Source organism: Scyliorhinus torazame, chromosome 10 (genome assembly GCF_047496885.1).
Source record: "Scyliorhinus torazame isolate Kashiwa2021f chromosome 10, sScyTor2.1, whole genome shotgun sequence".
In the NCBI taxonomy this organism is placed as follows: domain Eukaryota; kingdom Metazoa; phylum Chordata; class Chondrichthyes; order Carcharhiniformes; family Scyliorhinidae; genus Scyliorhinus; species Scyliorhinus torazame.
This window is the reverse complement of record NC_092716.1, coordinates 15670802-15686170: the sequence shown is the minus strand read 5'-3', so window position 1 is coordinate 15686170 and position 15369 is coordinate 15670802.

Genomic DNA, 15369 nt, shown 5'->3' with positions numbered 1-15369 from the left:
GCATGCGCCGCATTTCCGCGCCAGCTGGCGGGGCAACAAACGCCATTTCCGCCAGCTGGCGGGGCGGAAATCCCTCCGGCGTCGGCCTAGCCCCTCAATGTTGGGGCTAGGCCGCCAAAGATGCGGAGACTTCCGCACCTTTTTGCCGGCGCGATGCCCGTCTGATTTGCGCCGGCTTTGGCGCCAGTCGGCGGGCATCCCGCCGTTGGGGGAGAATTTCGCCCTACTTGTGACAATAAGTGATTATTATTATTATTATCACCAGCTTCTCAAGGGCAATTAGGGAATGAATATTAGCAATAAATGCTCGCCTTGCTAGCGATGCTTACACCCCAGGAACAAATAAAAAAATGTTGAGGAGCAATTTATAGATGGAAGCTAACTCTGGATTATTTTAAATTCTCCCATGGAAAATGATGAGGTGGAAGTTTACATTGAGTTGTTTGAAGGAAACAGGGAGCAAATTAATGGAAAAAAAAGAGTCCCGTTTTGAGGACATTTAGCGGGGTGTTTTTCGGTGCTGCAGCGCCGCGTATGACCCCACTATCAAATGGGGATCTGTCTCTTCTGGTCGCGGCGAGGAACACTCCACCACAGCCTCACTTACCTCAGGAAGAGATCGGGGGAGGAGGCATTTTTAAGTACCACCCCAATCTCCGGACCCTGCTAATGCCCCAACTTACCTGTCAGGGGGCCCCCGGGATCCCTCCCCCACAACCCACCTCATAAGGGTCGGGCACCCCTGGGCCTGATCCCTAGCAATGCCAACCTGATGGCAGTGGGAGCGCCAGGGTACCACCCTGCCTAGAGCCCGACCACCTGGGCCCGCCTCTGGCCTGGGAGACCCCTCCCCAGATGCCGTTACACCTGGCCCATGTTTGTGTGGACCTGTGCTAAGCTGCTCCTTGGCAACGTCTCCCAGACGCAGGCATTCAATCCCGGGACTTTGGAGAATCCTGCGCAGACATATTTAAGTGAGGGGGGGGTGTTAGAATATCAGAGTCAAACTACCCAACCCCAATCCGCTTGCTGTAAAATTTTCAAAGGCGATTCGGACCTTGATCGAGGCTCCTGCTAAATGCAAGCAGGAGGCTTCCTGAATGAGCAAAAATTGTGGCCTGGTGGTATAATTGGCAAAACAACTTATTTTTAACCTCACCACAGGGGGGAGTCTTTGCTCTTCATCCCAGGTCATAAAATCACATACAATGAATGTTGTTTTTCTCTATTGTTTCCTGGACGTTTTTAGCAAGGTCGGCATTCACTGGGGTCTTTTGGAACAGCTGCAATGTGCGTGGTGAACTGCTCCCACAGTGCTGTTAGTAAGGCAACTCCAGGCTTTTGACCCCGTCACAGTAAGGATGCAACTGGTTTCAGGGGAGTCTCACACTCGGGAAATGGGGGGAGCAGGGTGTGGGTGGGTGTTATGAAGAGGGCAAGGGAAAACCCAAACTTTCCTTGTTCGTTAAAACAAAAGGTAAAAGTTGTAGCTTCTTTAGTCTCTTTGAGGCCAATACTTGATAGTCATCTTAGATAGGGCTTGATGACACTTCTCTAATGGCCGAGAACAAGCAAGAATTATCCAGATTGGATGAAGAGTTGAGAAAATCAAGTCTGAAGTTTTGATTGAGCATCAATAATGAAAGGATACATTGTAAGGCTATACAGGATGAGAGCAGTGTGACGATGCAGTCCCAAAACCTTCGCAAAAGCAGAACAATTTCAATTTCAGGCATTGAAAGAGACCACAAATGGAGCTGTACTAAAATTAAGTTAAAGCTAACAATTGTCCAGTCCATAACTCACCAGATGAATGAAATATGAAGGGCACCGCATCCAACATCAGCCTGCACATTCAACATTCAAAATCCCTGCTACAGGGGCTGGTTTAGCACAGTGGGCTAAACAACTGGCTGGTCGTGCAGAACAAGGCAGCAACGCGGGTTCAATTCTCTTCCCGGCCTTCCCGAACAGGCGCCGGAATGTGGCGACTAGGGGATTTTCACAGTAACTTCACTGAAGCCTACTTGTGACAATAAGCGATTATTATATTATTATTACAGAACATCGCACTGTACGTACGGGTGATGGGTGCCAGAGTTGAACCTGACATATCTTCAATTCACCAAGAGGCCGAGAGAGCGAGTGAACATAAGGCTTTATTAGTCGTGAACTTCCCTAGCCAGAGTCGGTTGTGCAGATGAGTGCCACCCGCTGGTGGCCAGGTTATATATGGCCCCGGTGAGGGCGGAGCCAGGGGTGGAGCCCACTGGGGTTACAGTACAGTACCTGGAAGCAGCTCGTATCACCACTTCCAGGTCAAATGTTACATTCGGTGGATATAAGGGTTACAGTGTCATGCATTAGGGTGAATACATTCACCACATTCACCCCCTGTTAAAAAATCAAGTCCAGCGGGGGTGACGTGCGGTCATTACATATTCAGTCTCTCTGGAGGCCGGATTGTTCTCTTCGACCTCCTCAGCTCTGGCGGTGCGGCGGGCACGGTTGTTGCAGGTGGTGACTCCAGGGGCGTTGTGTTTGGAGCTGGAGCCTCAGTCCTGCGAGTCGGAGATAGTTGGGGTGTGGGGGTAGACAGGGGGGTGGTGAGTGGCGGCAGTGTCAGTGCGGGACAGTACAGGAGACCCAGGGGGGTGTATGGGGCACTGGGGGCGGGTAACGGGGGGGACGCGTTGGCAGGGGAACCAGCTGGTGCCAGGTCTCGTAGGGAGACCGTATCTTGCCGTCCGTCCTGGTGTGCGATGTAGGCGTACTGGGGGTTGGCGTGGTGCAGCTGGACCCTCTCGACCAGTGGGTCGGTCTTATGGCTGCTCATGTGCCTCCTGAGAAGGACAGGTCCCGGAGTTGACAGCCAAGTGCAAGCGAGACCCCGGAGATGGACTTCCTGGGGAAGATAAACAAACGATTGAGAGGGGTCTCGTTCGTGGTTGTGCAGAGGAGTGATCTGATGGAGTGGAGGACCTCCTGCCAGCGGGGGATTGGGAGACTTCTAGATCTGTGGGTCAGAAGGATGGCCTTCCATACTGTCGCGTTCTCCCTCTCCACCTGCCCGTTTCCCTGCGGGCTACAGCTCGTAGTCCTGCTCGAGGCGATGCCTTTGCTGAGCAGGTACTGGCATAGCTCATCGCTCCTGAATGATGTACCCAGGTCACTGTGGATGTAGGCAGGGAAACCGAACAGTGTGGAAGATGCTGTGCAGTGCCGTTATTACAGCGACCGAGGTCATGTCGGGGCAGGGGACAGCAAAGGGGAAGCGGGAGTACTCGTCGATGACGGTGAGAAAATATATATTAAGGTTGGTGGAGGGGAGGGGCCCTTTGAAATCGATACTTCGGCATTCAAAGGGCCGGGAGGCCTTTACCAGGCGGGTCTTGTTTGGCCGGTAGAAGTGCGGGTTGCACTCCGTGCAGACTTGGCAGTCCCTGGTCATTGACTTGACCTCCTCGGTGGAGAAGGGCAGATTGCGGGCCTTAATGAAATGGGTAAGCCGGGTGACCCCCGGGTGACAGAGGTCATTGTGGATAGCCCAAAGTCGGTCATCTTGCGCGCTGGCGCATGTGCCGCGGGACAGGGCATCTGGGGGCTCGTTCAGCTTCCCAGGATGATACTTGATATCGTAATTGTAGGTGGAGCGTTCAATCCTCCACCTAGGATTTTGTCATTTTGTATTTTGCCCCTTTGTGTGTTGTCAAACATGAAGGCGACCGACCGCTGGTCGGTGACGAGGGTGAACCTCCTACCGGCTAGGTAGTACCTCCAGTGCCGCACGGCTTCCACTATGGCTTGTGCTTCCTTCTCGACTGATGAGTGTCGGATTTCGGAAGCGTGGAGGGTCCTAGAGAAGAATGCTACTGGCCTGCCCGCCTGGTTGAGGGTGGCAGCCAGGGCGACGTCTGACGCATCGCTCTCTACCTGGAAGGGGACGGACTCGTCCACCACGTGCATTGCGGCCTTGGTGATGTCTGCCTTGATGCGGCTGAAGGCCAAGCAGGCCTCATCCGTCAGGGGGAAACTGGTGGTTTGAATAAGTGGGCGGGTTTTGTCCGCGTAGTTGGGGACCCACTGGGCGTAGTAGGAGAACAGCCCCAGGCATCGTTTTAGGGCCTTGAGGCTGTGGGGAGGGGGCGCATGTGGTCGGGGTCGGGCCCTAGGACTCCATTCTACACGACGTAGCCGAGGATGGCCAGTCGGGTAGTACGGAAGACACACTTTTCTTTGTTGTATGTAAGATTGAGGGATTGGGCGGCCTGGAGAAACGTCTGAAGGTTGACGTCATGATCCTGGTGATCATGGCTGCAGATGGTCACGTTGTCCAGGTACGGCTATTTCGCCCACAAACCGTACAGGTCCACCATTCGGTCCATCGTTCTCTGAAAGACCGAGACCCCATTAGTGACGCCGAAGGGAACTCTGAGGAAGTGGAAGAGTCGGCCGGCTGCTTCAAAGGCAATGTAGTGGCGCTCTTCCGGGCGGATTGGGAGCTGGTGGTAGGCCGACTTCAGATCGACCGTGGAGAACACACGGTACTGCGCGATCTGGTGACCATCTCCGCTATGTGGGGGAGGGGGTACACATCCAGTTGCGTAAACCGGTTAATTGTCTGGTTGTAGTCCACAACCATCCGGTTCTTTTCCCCGGTCCGGACAACCACCACTTGCGCTCTCCAGGGGCTGTTGCTGGCCTCTATGATATCTTCACTCAACAGTCGTTGAACCTCCGACTTGATAAATACCATGTCTAGCGAGCTGTACCGCCTGCTCCTGCTGGCAATGGGCTTACAGTCAGGAGTGACATCCGCAAAGAGTGAAGTGGGGGAGACCTTGAGGGTCACGAGGCTGCATACTGTGAGGGTGGAGCAAGGGTCCGTCGAACTGTAGGGTCAGGCTTCAGTGATTACACTGAAAATCCAATCCGAGCAGTATGGTGGCGCAGAGGTGGGGGAGGACGTAGAGCTTAAAGCGGGTATACTCCGCGCCCTACATCGCGAGATTGGCGATGCAGTACCCCCGGATCTGGACCGAATGAGACCCAGAGGCAAGGGAGATTGTTTGTGAGGCGGGGTAGGTGTGGAGGGAGCTGCGCCTTACCCTGTCGGGGTGGACAAAGCTCTCCGTGCTCCCGGAGTCGAAGAGGCAGGGGGTCTTGTGCCAGTTGACCCGGATGACCATCATGGAGTTCTTTAGCGGTTTCAGCTGCGACTGGTTGAGGGTCGCCACGCCCAGCTGCGGGCAGCCTGCGTGGTCGGTGTAGTCACAGGATGGCGGCCCCCATGTGTCGCACATGTCGGACGGCATCGAAGATGGCAACCAAGATGGTCGCCCCCATCAGTCGCACGTGTCGGTCGGTGTTGGGGCCGCCGGCTGGGTTAGCACAGGGCTAAATTGCTGGCTTTTAAAGCAGACCAAGCAGGCCAGCAGCACGGTTCAAATCCCGTACCAGCCTCCCCGAACAGGCGCCGGAATGTGGCGACTAGGGGCTTTTCACAGTAACTTCATTGAAGCCTAATTGTGACAATAAGCGATTTTCATTTCATTTCATTTTCAAGATGGCGCCCCCACGATTCGCAGGATGCCGATGACGCAACTGGAGGGGGCGTTCCGGGCAGGCACGCAGCCACATAGCGGGGGGATCTGTGGGGCTGCGATCCATAGGTCGGGCCAGGTGCGTTTTCGATTTCTGGGCCTTAGGTCGGCCCAGACAGACCCTCGCGTAGTGCCTCTTTTTCCCGCAGTCGCTGCACGTTGCTGAGCGGGCTGGGCAATGCTGCCGGGGGTGTTGGCCCTAGCCGCAGAGGTAGCACTGCGGTTTCCCCTGCTGGGCTGGCAGACGCGCGGCGCAGGCCTGCGACATAGGCGGGTCCGACTGGGGCCGCGATGATAGTGTCCACGAGGGGTTCGTCGGGCCCGCGGGGAATGCGCTAAGGTCCTGGTAGGCCACCTCTAGCGATGCCCACATCCCATAAATGATTTAAAACAAAATACATCCATGGGTACACCTGCATGGGTGTGACAATATCAATAGTACAGTATTAAATGCATTTTGAGATAAGTCACCCATGTATATCGACAAAAGTAATGTCTGCTGCAATACTGAGAGCTGTATGGACTACAGGTCACTCTCTATTTCCAACGGAATTGGTCAGGCTTACATTTTGGATCAGAAGCCTGGGGCTCGATTTTACAGGTGACCTTATTCCCCACGCCCTCAATTTAACCTACCCACCCAAATCCCAGCCGCAACTCAGTGATGTTACACTGGGAGCAAACTTTTATGTTCCCGAATGGAACGTCTGCCTCCATCTGAGAGGAAGTCCTGCCCCAAAGACTTGCCAGGCAATCTGATTGGCTGACTGCCCTGTAGTCCCAGCAGTGGTGGGATCAATGGTAGCCACTGCTGCAACTAAAGCGAGTCCCAGGAAAGATGACAGACCCCAGTGAGGGGAGGAAAAGCTGGGATTGCAGGGACGAGCGTGGAGGGTTAAATACAAGTACAATCTTGGGCACAGGGTTGTAACCCCCTCCACCCCCCACCACACCTCCCCCCACTCCTCACCTCCCCCCCCCCTCCTGCCCAGGATACCTGCCGTACCTCCAACTTCACCTGCCATAGTTAAAGTTTTACAAAACCGGGTTAAAGTTGAACAGGTTTATTTGGAATCACTAGCTTTCGGAGCATTGATCCTTCATCAGGTGAGTTTCAGCTGACGAAGGAGCAGTATTCCGAAAGCTAGTGATTCCAAACAGGCCTGTTGGACTTTAACCTGGTGTTGTAAGACTTCTTACTGTGCTCACCCCAGTCCAACGCCGGCATCTCCTCATCATAGTTGAAGTTACAGTGGAGGTGGAAAGAGGAGTGGCCATTCAGGCGGGCTATGTTCCCAGCCCACTGTAATAGGGGAGACAGCTTGCTAGTGGGATGGAACGCAGTGGGAATGTCACCTTCTTTTAATTGCGAGTCTCCCATCTTCAAAGACACGGGCAAGGAGCCATAAAACCCAACCTCTGGTTTCCCCATATCTTGAACTCAATTTTGGTTAAAGAAACTGTGATAGCGTGGCCCCTTTAAGGGGGGAAGCGGGCTTGGAGGCTCACATGACGAAATTAGTCCAATTGCATAGGAGCGTACAAACCCTGGCCAATGACATGTTGCGAGGGGCCCTGGAAGCAGGGGCTCGCGAAATGTGGACCCTGGTGCGGAAAAGACAATATCCATTCTCATGTGTTCTGTACTTGTACAGAGCAGCCGTTGCCTTTCATGAATAAACCCCTTTGTTGCCACTAGAAGCCTCCAGAGTGTTTCTTGAGCCCCCACAAAATCCTAATAGCAGAAGCTCCCCAATTAGCACTTAGCACTGTTTAAGGTAGAGTAAATCTCTCTTTATTGTACCTTAATACCTCCCTCAGCAGGGCATCATACTGTACCAAACTGAAACTTTTCTATTTCACGTACTGGTCATAAAATAACAGCATTAAAAACAGATCATTCCTCAACTGTCTATGCTGGCATTTACACTCGAATGAACTTTCTATCACCCTACTTAATCTAATCCTTTGGCATATTCTTCTGAATGTTCTTCAAAGGATCTAATGAAAGGTTGCACACCTGTTGATTATTTGCAGCATTTTCTATTTTTATTGTGTCCGTTTCTGGATGCCACACTGTAGGAAGGATGTTAACGCATTGGAGACAGCGCAGAAGAGGTTGACAAAAATGGTCCAGGAATGAGAAACTTCAGTTATGAGGATAGGTTGTCGAGGTTGGTTCTGTTTTTTTGGAGAGGAGAAGGCTGAGAGGTGATTTGATAGATTGGTTCAAAATCATGAGTGGGGGGGGGATAGTGGCTGGAGAGAGTAGATAGTGGGAATCTACACCCCCCCCCCCCCCCGCCTCCGCCGGAAAAGGATCAAGAAAGTGTGGGCACAGATTTAATGTGAGATGGTTAGATAAACTTGGTCTGTTCTCACTGGAACGACGGAGGTTGAGAGGCGACCTGGTAGAGATCTACAAGATTATGAGTGGCATGGACAGAGTGGATAGTCAGATGCTCTTTCCTAGGGTAGGAGAGTCAAGTACTAGGGGGCAATAGTTTTAAAGTGCGTGGGGAAAAGTTTAGAACAGATGTGCGAGGCAAGTTTTTTTACACAGAGGGTGGTAAATATATGGAATACGCTGCCTGGGGAGGTGGTGGGAGCAGGTACGATAGCGGCACTTAAGGGGCATCTCGACAAATATATGAATAGGGTGGGAATGGAAGGGTACGGACTCTGTAAGTGCAGATGGTTTTAGTTTAGGCAGGTACCACTGGTCGGTGCAGGCGATGTGAGAAACACAGCGAGGGGTTTAGGTGTGGAATGCACGATCTGGAAGTGTGGTGGAGGCCGGTTCGATCGAGGCATTCAAGAGGACATTGGTTGAATACGTGAACGGAAACAAAGTGCAGGGGTACGGGGAAAGGGCAGGGGAATGGCTCTCAGTCATGATGCCCGTTTGGAGAGCCGGTGCCGACACGATGGGCCGAATGGCCACCCTGTGCGCCATAACTCTGCAATTCTGTGATTTCAGATTTCCAGCACCTGCAGTATTTTGCTCTTCTTGGATATTCTTCTATCCTTTTCACCCTGATGGTCTTGCCTCGTTCCTCCTCAATTCACGTCAACTACTCCACGTGGTTGTGGACTTTCACATTCCACAATGGCCTATGGTGTCCCATTGCAGTCACCCGCAGGGCAATGAGATTGGGCGAGAGGCAAGAATATGGAAAAGCTGGCAACAACATTTTCAATTCCACTCCTCCTCTCCTTCCGCCTCATGGTATTCAAAACAGCAACAGTTCCAGCTTTAAAAACCCTTGGTGTAATGTGGGTTCGCACAATCAGAATGTGTTATTCTATCAAAATGTGTGAGAATTCTAATAAACTTTGATTTGATCCATACAATGCGGTGAACCTGGGTTTTATTTGAAACATCAGAAATAGCAACAAGCTGAGGGACAAGTTCCTGCTGCATTGTCATTAAAAGCAGCTGACATGATACCTGAGAGAGATTATTTTAGATACTGCCGTGTGTTTGTCCCTTCCAAAATTAATCACCTTCAGCTTGACGTGGTTTTGATTTAATTTGCAACTCATCAACCAGAAGAATGAGGAGCTCAAAGTGTCAATTTGGGTCACTTGGTAGCACTGCAGGCTCTCAGTCAGATGTTTGTGGGGTTCAAGGTTTGAGCACATATTCTGGGCTGATTTTTCAGCGTAATATTGAGGGAGTCCTGCCTCCTTCGAGTGGATGTAAGTAATCTTGTGGAGCGACTAGAAGAAGAGCAACAGGAGTTCTGACAATTGCCTGACCAACGCGCATCATTCAGTCTGTCATAGGCGGCACGGTAGCATAGTGGTTAGCACAGTTGCTTCATGGCGCCAGGGTCCCAGGTTCGATTGCCGGCTTGGGTCACTGTCTGTGCAGTGTCTGCACATTCTCCCCGTGTCTGCGTGGGTTTCCTCTGGGTGCCCCGGTTTCCTCCCACAAGTCCCAAAAGATGTGCTTGAAATGAAATGAAAATCGCTCATTGTCACAAGTAGGCTTCAAATGAAGTTACTGTGAAAGGCCCCTGGTCGCCACATTCCGGCGCCTGTTCTGGGAGCATGATATGGGAATTGAACCGTGCTGCTGGCCTTGTTTTGCTTTACAAGCCAGCTGTTAGCTCACTGTGCTAATCCAGCCTGTTAGGGGAATTGGACATTCTGAACTCTCCCTCGATGTACCCAAACAGGCGCCGGAATGTGGCGACTAGGGGATTTTCTTTTTTAAAAATAAATTTAGAGTCCCCAATTCACTTTTTCCAATTAAGGGGCAATTTAACATGGCAATCCACCCACCCTGCACATCTTTGGGTTGAGGGAGCGAAACCCACGCAAACACGGGGAGAATGTGCAAACTCCACACGGACAGTGACCCAGGGCCGGGATCGAACCTGGGACCTCGGCGCCGTGAGGTAGCAGCACTAACCACTGTGCCACCATGCTGCCCTGACTAGGGAATTTTCACAGTAACTTCACTGCAGTGTTAATGTAAGCCTACTTGTGACAATATTAAAGATTATTATAAATGGTGCTTATCTCACTGATGTGTGGAGATCTGCCTGTGTGCTAATTGGCTCTGTATTTGAATGTGAAATGTGTTATATAAATGCAGGTTTATTTTGCAACAGTAGAATTGTCATTTCTTCTGCTGACATATTATGTGCGATATAGCTGAGATACCAAAATTGAAAGCAGAGTCAATTAGACTTCAAATATGATGTTGGTTTTTCATTAATCCGTTGAGTAATGTAATAAAGTCAACATGCGTGCCTTGGATTCTCTGAAAAAAAAAATGATATTGATCTTATTTCTATTTGAAGAAATGTAAGAGTTTTGTTTTTTTTAAATTTACAGTTCTGTTCACGTATAATTAAATCTGTCTCCTTGCTCCCGTGGATGTCGCTTTAGAAACATGGGAGATGGAGAAATAGTCTTCTCCATTCCATACTAAAACTGCAGCTATCTGTTGGCAAACTTGCCAATCACTGCCTCAATCACCACTATTCCCACACCCCGAACTATGGCATCGTCAGACCCAACTCCCAGTATCCTGATTAGCCCATCCTCAACTGTTCTATCCGACGTGGTGTCAACCAGTCCTGTTCAGGAAGAATGTGACCCCAGAATGGCTCAAAGTGCTTCCAATACCAATTATCTTCCCATACCAAGTGATCCACCAAGGTAGACTTTCATCTGTTTCCATTGGTAATTATTCCTGGTTTATAGCACACCACGTCAATCGTGGCTGGCCAGGAGTCTCTGCCTCTCTTACTGCCTGCCATTGGCGTGTTTGGAAGGATTTGTAGGTTGACACTCAACCGTTTGGCCGGGTTATGAATGCACTTTCCTTAGCTATCATGTCCTGGGATGGATCGCAAACCTTGAGCTTCTAGATCAGAGGCAGGCACGCTAACCATTGTGCCACAAGAGCTCCTCTTAAAGCACTTATAATCAATTAAATGCTTCTGAAGTTTACAAAATAGGAAATCAATGCCCAATTTTCACACAAGGTCCCACAAACATCAGTGAGATAATGGCCAGATGTTCTGTTCCAGGGAGGCAGTCGAGGGATATTGTTGATGACACCTGGACAATATCTCCTGCTCGTCTGTGACCATCTCATAGGGTAGACAGGCCTCTGTTTGACATCGCAACTGAAAGATAGCGGGCGGAATTCTCGGAGCCCGCGCCGGGTCGGAGAATCGGCGGAGATGCAGGAAATTCCCGCCACGTCGACGCCGGGACGACAAGAGAATCGGTGCCAATCTCGCCCACGCGGTCGCTGCAGTACCGGTCGGGGGCATTGAAAGAGGCCCCCGCAGCGATTCTCCGCGGTTGAAAGGCCGAACTCCCACCGAGTCCCACCGCTGTGGGTCCAACCTGGTACCACCCGGCGGGAGCTCGGACCCGCAGTGGACGTTGTGGTGGGGGCCGGGTGTGTGACTCCGGGGGGGGGCAACCGATCGGCGTGCGGCCGTGATCTGGAGTGGGCCTACCTCCTTCTGCGCGGGCCCGCTGTAGGTCTCAGCTATGGGGCGGGATTCTCCGCAATCGCCGCGATGTCCGCCGACCGGCGCCAAAAACGGCGCGAATCAGTCCAGCATCGTGCCGCCCGAAAGGTGCGGAATTCTCCACATCTTGAGGGGCCGAGCCCTCACTGTGAGGGGCTAGGCCCGCGCCGGACTGATTTCCGCCCCGCCAGCTGGCGGGAAAGGCCTTTGGTGCCCCACCAGCTGGCGCGGAAATGACTTTGCCGTGCGGCGCATGCGCGGGAGCATCAGGGACCGCTCACGGCATCCCCGCGCACGCGCAGTGGAGGGGGTCTCTTCTGGCCTCCGCCATGGTGGAGACCACGGCGAAGGCGGAAGGAAAAGAGTGCCCCCACGGCACAGGCCCGCCCGCGGATCGGTGGGCCCCGATCGCGGGCCAGGCCACCGTGGAGGCACCCCCCGGAGCAAGATTGCCCCGCCCCCCCCCCCAGGACCCCGGAACCCGCCCACGCTACCTTGTCCCGCTGGTAAGAGAGGTGGTTTGATTCTCGCCGGCGGGACAGACATTCCAGCAGCGGGACGGCCGGTGCGCGCATGTGTGGACCCACGCCGGCCGTACACGGCTGCCTTTCAGCGCTTGAGCAGAGCGCAGCACTCCGGCGCCATGCTGGCCCCCTGAAGACCGCTGCATTGCTGGGCCAGGAGGCCTGTTGACGCCGGCGTACACCACTCCGGTGTTTATGCCGGCGTCAACACTTGGACGGGATTTCGGAGAATCCCGGCCAGCATTTCTGACATTGTAGCACTCTCTCAGTCCTAAAACTGAGTACTAGCCCAGAGTTTCTGCTCAAATCTACATTACTTGAACGCACAAGTTTTAGAGACAAGGATTACTCATTGAGCCCTGACTGACAAGGAATATGTGATACCTCTGTCATATCTGTTGTGGTGGACTTTTACAAACTAACTACAGGAGACCCAGGGGCAGGTTACAATTCTTTATTCAAACATGAAGAGCACGATCCCAGAGAAACCTCAGATGTAGTATTATCTTCCAATACAACACTCACCTGAAACCGAATTCTCACCCCCAAATTGCAGATTTCCACTATATTTGTAATTGTTAATCAGTAAACAGAACATTGTTTAATTTCCAATCTTGTATTATTAAAGCTTTCACCCAGAGCAAGGACAAGTTATCACCACCTGGCGAGAGACTATCTGGCCTGACTCAACTCCTGTCATTCCAACAACAAACAAGCAAAGCCTTCCGGAAGGTTTTTGCAGATCTCAGACCCCAGGGGTATGTAATTTTCACTGGGCTATAAGCTTTCTCCGAACACCTCTAACTGGATAATACGAACTTAAAGTAAAGTAAAGTCGTCATAGTCCCAGATGACCATAGGCTGATTTCCCCGTTGAGGTGGACGAGCTGACTGGAGGTGATTTAACCTGAGGGTCACCACACCTCAGGCGAGAGGAAAGGTTGAGAAGGCGGGGCCTTCATGAATAACCTCAGTCGGTACGGGAATTGAACCCATGCTGTTGGCCAACTTACTGCAGACTTAATGGAAGCACAGAGCATGTGCTAACAGATCATGCAGCCATTGGGTGTGAAGAAAAGTACAGCTTTCTCAGTTAAGACCTATCTAATAGATTAAGGTGGACCAGTGCTCACAATTTTAAGTTGTCTAAGGCCACATGGGTAAGAAATTGTCCCTTTCCTGGATAACATTGTGTCTGTGGATTAGGCTGTGGAACAGCGCATTTACGCGTGGATGTCAATTTGCTGAATTGCCCCAAGTGAGAGAGGCATAAGATCAACAGATTCTGACCACATAGGTGATACCCCCGCGCCCCCCGCTCCCCCCCCCCCCCAATCCAAACTGGCCTGGGTTAAATCTCATTTCCCGCTTCTGCCAGGTGTTCGTGTGGATTCCGGTTTGGTGGAAAGTGCACATATTGTAATACTCAAGGCAGCATAATTATAATTATGGGCGGCAGGTCCGATGTACAGACAGCCTTTATCTATCAGTCATTTCTTGCATGAAGTAGGTGCAGCAAGAAAGTCTGAGGCTCATTCACAAAACGCAACCTATCTCATTGAATCACTTTGCTTTGGTACCAGCTGCTCATAATATCTTATAAACAACAATAGGTTCAGATAAGGGGAAAGCATGCCAATGTAATAATAGTATAAAGCCAACCTGGTAATTTAATATTGTTCAGTTCACCTGATATTTCAGGGTTGGGTTGGGTTATGATTTCTATGTTTACTTTCAAGCAGTTCCCCATTAGGAGTTGAGTTGGTACTTTCCAAATCCACTCCCTCTGGGACCTTGACAAGCAGGTGAAATTCTTGTCTTTGTGGTCAATCCAATCCAGGTCTTGCTACCATCATCATTCCCGCTTATAAATGCAACTTTGGGGCAGCACAACGGCACAGTGGTTAGCACTGCTGCCTCACAGTTGGGTTCAATTCTGGCCTTAGGTGACTGTCTCTGTGGGGATTTCTCTTCCTCCCCGTGTCTTCGTGGGTTTCCTCTGGGTGCTCCGGTTTCCTCTCGCAATCCAGAGAAGTGTAGGTGAGGTGGATTGGCGCCTCTAAATTGCCCCTTAGTTTCCAAAGATGGGCAGGTGAGGTGGGGATATGCGGTTACTGGGTTAGGGCAGGCAGGCGGGCCTAGGTAAGGCGGAGGGGTCGGTGAAAACCCGATGGGACAAATGGCCTCCTTCTGCACTGCTGGAATTCTATGGAATTCTAACTTTCTCCAGCCCCTGCAACCTGCCGAGGACTCTGCATTCCACCAACACTTGTGCACCCTCGGCTTCATTTAACCCACCCTTGCTGGCCATGGATTTAGCTACCTGGACCCTAATCGCTGGAATTCCCTCCATTAACCTCATGGATATTCCCATCCCACCCCAGACTCAAGATGCTCCTTAAAACCTACTTCTTTCAATTAAGCCGTTGGTCCAAATATCGCCTTTAGTGTTTTGTCAAATTGTATTTGATTTAGCTGCACTGGAGCCCCTTGGGATATTTTGATCACACGAAAGACCCTATTATAAATGCAAGATATCATTGAGAGAGATTTGTGACCTACTTTGGATGACAACAACGTTTGTTGATTCAGCACCTTTGGCAAAACACCCCAAGGCCCTTTGCAAGAATGTTATCAATCAAAATTCGCGCAAAGAGATATGATGACAGCTGCCCAAAAGCTTGGACAAGATAAGTTTTAAGGAGCATCTTAAAGGCGAAGAGAAAGAGAAAGATGAAGAGGGCTATGGGGAGTGAATTTCAGAGCTTAGCGTTTCTGCAGCTGAAAGCGTTCTACAAATTAGAAAGGCTGACATTTATATACTGCTTTTCATGTCTACCAGATGTCTCAAAGCACTTTACAGCCAATGAAGCATTCTTTGGAGTGTGGAATCCGTAAAATTCCTACAATGTAGAGGGAGGCCATTCGGCCCATCAAGCCTGCATTAACCCTCCGAAAGAGCACTCTACCTTGGCCCACTCCCCTACCCTATCCCTGATGTCAATATCATGATACTGATCATGGCCAATCCACTTAACCTGCATGTCTTTTGACAGTGGGAGGAAACCGGAGCACCCAGAGGAATCCTACGCAGACACGGTGAGAACATGCAAACACCACGCAGACGGTCACCCGAGGTCGTGTCCCAGGCACTGTGAGGTGGCAGTGCTAACCATTCTGCCACTGTGCACCCCCAATAAAGTAAAATTTTCCTTCAAGTCAGAATTGAACAAGCAA